Here is an 8067-nt window from a genome sequence, read left to right as displayed (position 1 = left end):
TATCTCCTTGTTGCAGTCCCACTCTTTGTTGACTTGCTGAACAACCAGAAATGAATCGCCGTATACAAGTAGTCGCTTGATGCCTAGTGATATCGCCAAACGTAGCCCATGAAGCAAGGCTTCATACTCGACTTCGTTATGAGATAGAATGCAATAGAAACAAGGATAGCGAACGGGTTACCTACTCCTAAGGGTCAAAGCAAGCCTTTCAATTCAATTCTTTATTCTTACATTAAAGAATGAATCAAATCTCCCCAAGTAGGATTCGAACCTACGACCAGTCAGTTAACAGCCGACCGCTCTACCACTGAGCTACTGAGGAACAAGGGGAGATTCGACCTCCTAGAGTTCAAGTCCCGCTCTCAACCCGTGAACAATATGAGTCCGAAGCTTCTTTCGTAACTCCCAGAATTTCTTCGTAGTGGCTCCGTTCCATGCCTCATTTCATAGGAAAGCCCAAAGTGGCTCGATTTCATTCTATTTCACTTCCTAGCACTTCCTATCATTTAATATCCATGCCTTTGGTCTTATTGACATAAGAGATGTCATTTATAGTCTATCTCTTTCTATATATGGAAAGTCAAGAAATTCTCATCGAAACATTGAGAAATTGTGCATATAGAAAACTCTAAAGAAAGAAAAAAAGGAGACCCTTGCCATGATTTTCAAATCTTTTCTACTTAGTAGTCTAAGTTTCTCGATGAGGATAATTAATTCGGTCATTGTGGTCGGACTCTATTATGGATTTCTGACCACATTCAATGGATCTGGAGGATACCTCCTAAAGGACCTGGAGGACATACTTCAGTTGTTCGCCTTTCGAGGAGATAAATAGGACTCCAGTACCTCCGCCGTCGAGCTTAAGAGATCCATTGAAATACATGGTCCAGTGCTCTGGCTTGTCGACTGGAGTTGGAATTTGGTTCTCTCTCCACTCGGCCATAAAATTGACTAGAGCTTGAGACTTAATTGTAGTGCGTGGCTTGAAGTCGATTGACAGAGCCTCCAGTTCCACTGCCCACTTTGATATACGTCCTGTGGTGTCCTGATTGTGTAGAATATCCGCCAACGAAAAATCCGTAATCATAGTGATCTTGTACTCGTCGAAGTAATGGCGTAGCTTTCATGATGTGATCAGTATTGCATATAGAAGTTTCTGAACTACCGGGTATCGTATCTTAGATTTGGAGAGTACCTCATTGACGAAGTACACGGGCCTCTGCACTCCAAATGCATGGCCCTCCTCGCTACGCTCGATGACGATGGCACTGGTCATGACATGAGTTATCGCCGCAATATAGAGTAGTAGATCTTCTCCCGGCAGTGGTGCTGTGAGGACCGGGGGTAACTGTAGGTGTTGTTTCAGATCCTACTGGGCCTGCTCGGCCTCCTGCGTCCACTGGAACTTGTCTTGGCGCTTCAGGAGTTTGAAGAAGGGTAGTCCTTTCTCCCCGAGTCAGGAGATGAACCTGTTCAGGGCTGCCATACATCCTGTTAGTTTCTGCACATCCTTGATTGTGGCCGGAGCCTCCATGCCAGTGATGGCCATGAGCTTCACAGGTTTGGCTTCAATTCCTCGGTCGCTGATGATAAACCCAAGCAATTTCCCTTATGGTACTCCGAAAACGCACTTAGTTGGGTTGAGCTTCCACCAAAACTTGCGTAGGCTGCCGAACATCTCTTCCAAGTCTGCAATCAGGTTGTTAGGATTCCTGGTCTTGATGACCACGTCATCCACGTAGGCCTCAACATTCCGGTGCAGCTGATCAGCAAAGCATATCCGGATTGCGCGTTGATAGGTTGCTCTTGCATTTTTCAACCCGAAAGACATAGTTTTGTAGGCATATGTCCCGAACGGGGTGATAAATGTGGTTTTTATTTGATCTTTCTCCTTGAGCGTGATCTGGTGGTACCCCGAATAGCAGTCAAGGAAGTAGAGGAGTACACAACCCACCGTCGAGTCAACAACTTGATCAATGCGCGGTAACCCGAAGTGATCCTTTGGGCAGTGCTTGTTGAGATCGGTGTAGTCCACACACATTCTCCATTCATTATTCTTTTTCTTTATAAGGACGGGATTAGCTACCCACTCTGAATGGATTACTTCTTTAATGAAGCCAGCCGAGAGGAGTTTAGCTATTTCCCGTTTGATTGCCTCACGTTTGTCTTGGGCAAACCTTTGAAGGCGTTGCTTTTTGGGCACAGCCTGTGCGTGTACATTTAGACTATGCTCGATCAATTCCCTGGGCACCCCTGGCATATCCACTAGTTTCCATGCGAATATGTCTCGGTTAGCCCGAAGGAAACTGACGAGCACGAGTTCCTATTTGTCATCTAAGCCTGCACCGATGACGGCGGTCTTAGATGAGTCGCCCTCCTGGAGCTGGATCGTCTTGAGGGCCACGTCGCCGGTCGACTGGATGCTCGACTTGCTGGCCTTCCTTGTAGGTATTTCCAGCCTGGCCTGGGAGAGCTGTTGCGCAGCCGCGAGTACTTCTCCTGAAGCATCTGGCACACGCGTAGTTGAAGTATACTGGATGGCCTCCTGGTTGCATTCATATGACTTCTTCAAGTCGCCTCGGAGAGTGAGTACCCCACTTCGTTCTGGCATCTTGAGAAGTAAATAAACATAATGCGGCACTGCCATGAATTTAGCCAGTACCGGTCTGCCCAGTATGGCATGATAAGAAGATTCGAAGTTGGCAACTTCGAATTTGATGAACTCAGTGCGGTAGTTCTCCCTTGTGCCGAAGGTGACTGGAAGAACCACCGTGCCAAGTGGATGCACTGCATTACCTAGGACAATGCCGTAGAAGGGAGATTTGCTTGGGACGAGCATGTCCGTTAAGTCCAAGCCCATCTTTTTCAAAGTGCTGGCGAAGATGAGGTTGACACCACTTCCGCCGTCGATGAGTACTCTGGTGAGCTTGACCTCTACCACCACCGGGTCCAGGACTAGGGGGAACTTGCTGGGCTCCGAGAAGCTTGTCCACCGATCGTCGCGTGAGAACGAGATGGGGACCTCCGACCAACGGAGTGGTCGTGGTACCGTCGGCTCGACGGACATGATTTCTCAGAGGAGCAGTTTCTGTTCCCTCCTGGAATTGAACTCTTCATCACCTCCGAAGATGACATTGATGGTTTTCGACGCATCTTGGAACTTCGCATTGTGCGATTTGTCCACTTGGTCATTCTCTTCGGGTTCTTTATTTGCTAGCTTGTTCTTCTTACTGCTACCAGGATTGCTGAATGTCCTCCGGAGGTGATAGCAGTCGAGTGCCGCATGATTGGCACCTGGATGCCATGGGCATTTCTTATGCAGGAGCTTTTCGAACTCCTGCTGCGTCGTTGTTTTCCTGCCTCGCGAAGGACGATCCAAAGCCGCGACGAGGTCGTCTGGCTTGCGCTTTCGGGATGGACCTGAGTAATCCTGCTGGCTCTTGTCGGCACGATTGTCATTTGTGCACCTCAGGTTGCTGTCATTGCACCTCGGGAACCGCTCCCGCATCTTTTCCTCTTGCTCGGACTAGTCGTGCATCATGTCACGAAGTCCTGCAATAGTTTTTGGTCTGTTCCATCCAAAGTCTCTGTAGATGCCTGGGTCGGTGATGCCATTGTAGAAGTAGTCGGTTATGTCCTCCTCCGAGATATTCGCAATGGTGGCACGCACGTCAAAGAAACAGCGTGTGTATGACCATAGGAGCTTGTTGCGTTTCTGTTTACATTGAGCAAGGTCATGACGAGTACCTGCATGGGTGATCGCCCCTTGGAAGTTGTCGATGAAGACTTTCTTGAGCCGCTCCCAAGAGTCGATCGATTTGTTATTGAGGCTCTCCAGCCATGTGAACGGCGCAGGGTCCAGAGCCATCGGGAAGTAGACGACCTTGGTGATGTTGGAGCCTGCTGCGTCTTCTATGGCGGTGGAGTAGCATTGTAGCCATTGCTAAGGAGCTTGTTTGCTGTCGTATTTGGTGATCCCGATTGGTTTGAAGCCCTCAGGGTACTTGTAGCTGCTGAACCGTGCTGTGAATGCAGGAAAGCGATCACTGCAATCGGTACCTTCTGTATCAGCTACTTCGCGTTCTTTGCGTCTGGAATCAATTATGGATCGCGCATCGCGTCCTTCGTTGATTCTCTAGCGTAGGTCTTCTGGAGGATTCCGATGATTGGGCTATCGCGGGTTGCCTCCTGGAGGTGGCTGCTGCCTCCCGCCAGTTGCCTGACTCCCACGAGCGTTGTCGTTGTTGTTGCTTCGCTGAGGTCGAGGATGGCCACCTGCCGTTCGACTGTTAGCCTGACTGCGGCTTTCGCCCACGTGTTCTTCTCTGATGGTGGACGCCGGGTTTTGTTGATTGAGCTGAATCCATGCCCTCTGCGCGTAGCGAAGTGCTTGGCGCAGGTTTGGATTGTTACTGCGCTCGAGAATGGCGGTTACCCTGGCGATGTTGGCCATAGGAGTCCTGAAGCCCCGCTCGCTCACGGCGGCGAATTTGGCATCTAGCTCACGATGCAGAGATCGCATGCGCTTGTTGACCCTCTTTCGCTGGACTGCACAGGCTCTGTTCCTGGCCCTTCGTGCCTCATGCTCGGCGTCATTTTCATCGCCGGTGTTGGCTGTGGCCTCGTCTTCAGATATCATGTCAAGTGCGTCGTTGGGTGCGATGCCATCATCCTCGCCCTCCTCCGCCATCAGCACTTGATGGGATATGAGCTCATCGGAGCTCGCTTCGACTAGCTTTGCTGACTCCTCTACCACGATGGCTAATGGCCTGCCCTCCTGAAAAGGTAAGGGCTTGAGGTTTGCCACGAGTCAGTCTTCGTCTTCGAGTAGATCGGAGAGTTTCATGCCCTTCCAATGCACGAAACAGCCTTCAGGAGTGGAAGTGACCATCAGACCATTGTCTCCAAGGCGACCCGCAGCCCCCCGACGTGCGGTGGCTTCGGGCTTTCCGATTCCAAGTTCTTTTCCAATGCGGAGAGGGCCTCGAAGTTGTTGGCCTCCTGATGTTCAGTGGCCGAATTGCGTAGAGCAAGTCACGATTGGTTACACAAGTCCTCAGATTGGAGCGGGTCCGATCCGAGTGAGGTTGTCGCAGCGCTGGGCGGAGTCGCGTTGAAAATGGACTCCTCCATGATCTTCCTGGTGGAACCATGGGTCGACAAGTCATCGAGATTATCGACGAACTCATCGAGGTTGCTATGAAAACTCACTGCGAGAGTTTTCTGCTTCATGACGTTGATGGTGAACCGATGAAAATCGCCCGCGCCTTCTACGACGTAGACCCACAAGCCAAAAACGAACGTCGTACCCTGGGGGGGGGCACAGCACAGGTGAACTTGAACGATGCCATCGAGTTCGTCGGTGGATCTTCGATGTGCACCCCTACCGGGCGCGCCAGCTGTCGGTGTTTTACCGCCTACCCACCGAGGGGTACACCCGAGGTGGTAAGTTTTAGGTAGGGTGACACTGAGATCAGGAACTCAAAGGTGCAAGCAACACAAGGTTTAGACAGGTTCGGGCCGCGATGTGCGTAATACCCTACGTCCTGTTTGGTGGTTTGTATTGCCTTGGGTGTTGATGTTGTTTTGAGGGGGTCCCTACCCGCCCTTATATATCCGGGAGGACAGGGTTACATGAATCCTAGTCTGACACTAGCCTAGGAACCGTATTCGAGTACAACTCGAGTAGCTTCCTTCTGTATCGGCTAGTCCTACTTCGCATGCGAGTAGAGTACAACATAGATAGGGTATAGGACACATCCTATCCCCTAATCCTGTATGAACTACATTATGTACATGGTCCTGTAGTCCCGGGTCTGATAGCTAGGCCGTGGATGCCGGCCCCCCTGGTGCATGGCGACGCTCGGGGAGGAGGGAAAAATGGAGAGGAGGCCGAGGGGGTCCGATTCCGGCCCTCATCTCGTGCGGAGACGGTCTACGGAGGGCTGTCCATGGAGATGGGTGGTGGCCGGCAATGGTGAGCGGCGGCAGCGAGCTGCAGCGCGAGGTAGGGGAGGGGAGGTGCTGGGGCGGCGTGGGTGGAGTGAGGGGCGGCTCGGGGGCTGATTTATAGGCCGAGAGGGAGAGGGGAGATGGCCGGCATGGGAGGGTCACCGGCAGTATAGGAACCTCACCATTAATGGTGGCCGGGATGCTCGGGGACAAGGCGCAAGCTGCGAGGGCGAGGGGACGGGACGGAGACGGGCCGGCACAGCAACGGGTCGCACGCCGGCTTGGCGTGCACGGGCAGCAAGCACACAGCAGCACAGCGAGCAGCAGCACCGTAGTGGCCGTGGCGTGACGCGGGCAGCTTGATGCGAGCGTGCGTGCACAGCCAGCAACGGGAGAAAAAAGAGATAGGAAAAAAAGTTAGAAGAGAGAAATAAAATGGATTTGAACAAATTATGAGAAATGAAAAGAGGGGACACGCGCACGGCACCGACGACCGCGACACGATGGTGATGCAACGGGACGGCAGGGCTGGTGGAAAAGGAAAAGGGGCGGGCGGCTCCACGGAAAAAGAGGACTGCGCGATGTCGGGACGGCGGAAAATCGGGGGGCGGGCTTCGGGAGTTCGAGCGGCAGAAAATGTTTAAAAATTTTTTAAGCGAGTGATTGGTAATGCAATTTAAATAAGATAAAAACACGGGCGTTTCAGAGCACGGCAAATGAAGGCTGAAGTCCTGGTTGAGGTCAAGAAGGAAGTTGAGAAAATGCTAGAAGCAGGATTCATCAGGCCTTGCAGGTATGCCGAGTGAATTTCAAGCGACGTACCTGTGCAAAAGAAAGATGGCCGATGGTGAGTCTGTGTGGACTTCAGAGACCTCAACAGGGCTACTCCAAAGGATGAATACCCGATGCTTGTCGCAGAGACATTGATCAACGCTGCTGCTGGTAATAAGATCTTGAGTTTCATGGATGGCAGCGCCGGCTATAATCAGATCTTCATGGCTCCGGGCGATATAAACAAGACCACATTCAGAGTGCCTGGCATAGTAGGACTGTTCGAATATATGGTTATGACTTTCAGGTTGAAGAATGCTGGCGCTACGTATCAGCGTGCCATGAACTACATTTTCCATGACCTGATCGGCAAGCTGGTGGAAATTTATATTGACGATGTCATAGTGAAGTCTACATTGGTTGAAGGGCACTTGGGGGACCTACGGCAAGTTCTGGAATGAACCAGAAGTTTTGGGCTTAGGATGAATCTGAAGAAATGCGCTTTCGGTGTATCGGCCAGTCAATTTCTAGGTTTCTTGGTTCATGAAAGAGGAATCGAGATTGGCCTAAAAAGTCAAGAAGCTGTGAGAACAATGGTGCCACCTACTATGAAGAGGGAGCTCCACCAGCTCATTGGTAAGATCAACTTTGTCAGAAGGTTTATTTCCAATCTCTCCGGGCGGATTGAGCCTTTTATGGAGTTGGTGAAAATTAAAGCCAATGAAGAGTTTCGCTGGGGGCAGAGCAGCAACGGGCATTTGAAGAGATCAAGGAGTATCTGTCAAAACCACCTGTGCTTGTTCCACCCCAACAAGATAGACCATTCTACGTGTACCTATCAGTAGGTGACACCTCCATCGCTTCAGTAGTAATACAAGTGCATGACGATAAAGAAAGGGCTGTGTTCTACCTCAGCGGAAGAATGCTAGATGTGGAGACAAGGTACCCTAATATTTAAAAATTATGTTTTTGTTTGTTCTTTACATGCACAAAACTTCGTCATATCCTGCTATCAGCCGAGACAATTGTCATTTGCAAATCGGATGTCATAAAACACATGCTATCAGCTCCTGTGTTGAAGGGCCGACTTGGAAAGTGGATGTTTGCATTGTCAGAGTTCAATATCCGATACCAACCCGCAAAGGCGATCGAAGGGCAAGCGTTGGCGGATCTCATCGCAGAAAGGATCAATACTGACATAGCAGCACTTTCCATACGCGCATGGGCCATGTACTTTGACGGATCGGCTTGTGGAGATGGATGTGGCATAGGTATCCTTCTTGTGTCGCCTCGGGGGGCAACGTATTCTTTTTCAATCAGATTGCCTACCGCTGGCACCAATAA

The 8067-nt window shown here is 50.7% G+C and overlaps 1 non-coding gene across 1 annotated transcript; it reads right to left on the bottom strand.

The window, feature by feature from the left end:
* Positions 1-250: 250 nt before the first annotated feature.
* On the bottom strand, positions 251-322 carry TRNAN-GUU. The gene has a single exon. It is a non-coding gene; the product is annotated as a tRNA-Asn (tRNA).
* Between the last annotated feature and the right edge of the window lie 7745 nt (positions 323-8067).

This window comes from Panicum hallii, chromosome 7, assembly GCF_002211085.1.
Source record: "Panicum hallii strain FIL2 chromosome 7, PHallii_v3.1, whole genome shotgun sequence".
Lineage (NCBI taxonomy): Eukaryota > Viridiplantae > Streptophyta > Magnoliopsida > Poales > Poaceae > Panicum > Panicum hallii.
This window is presented reverse-complemented; position numbering and strand designations above follow the sequence as displayed.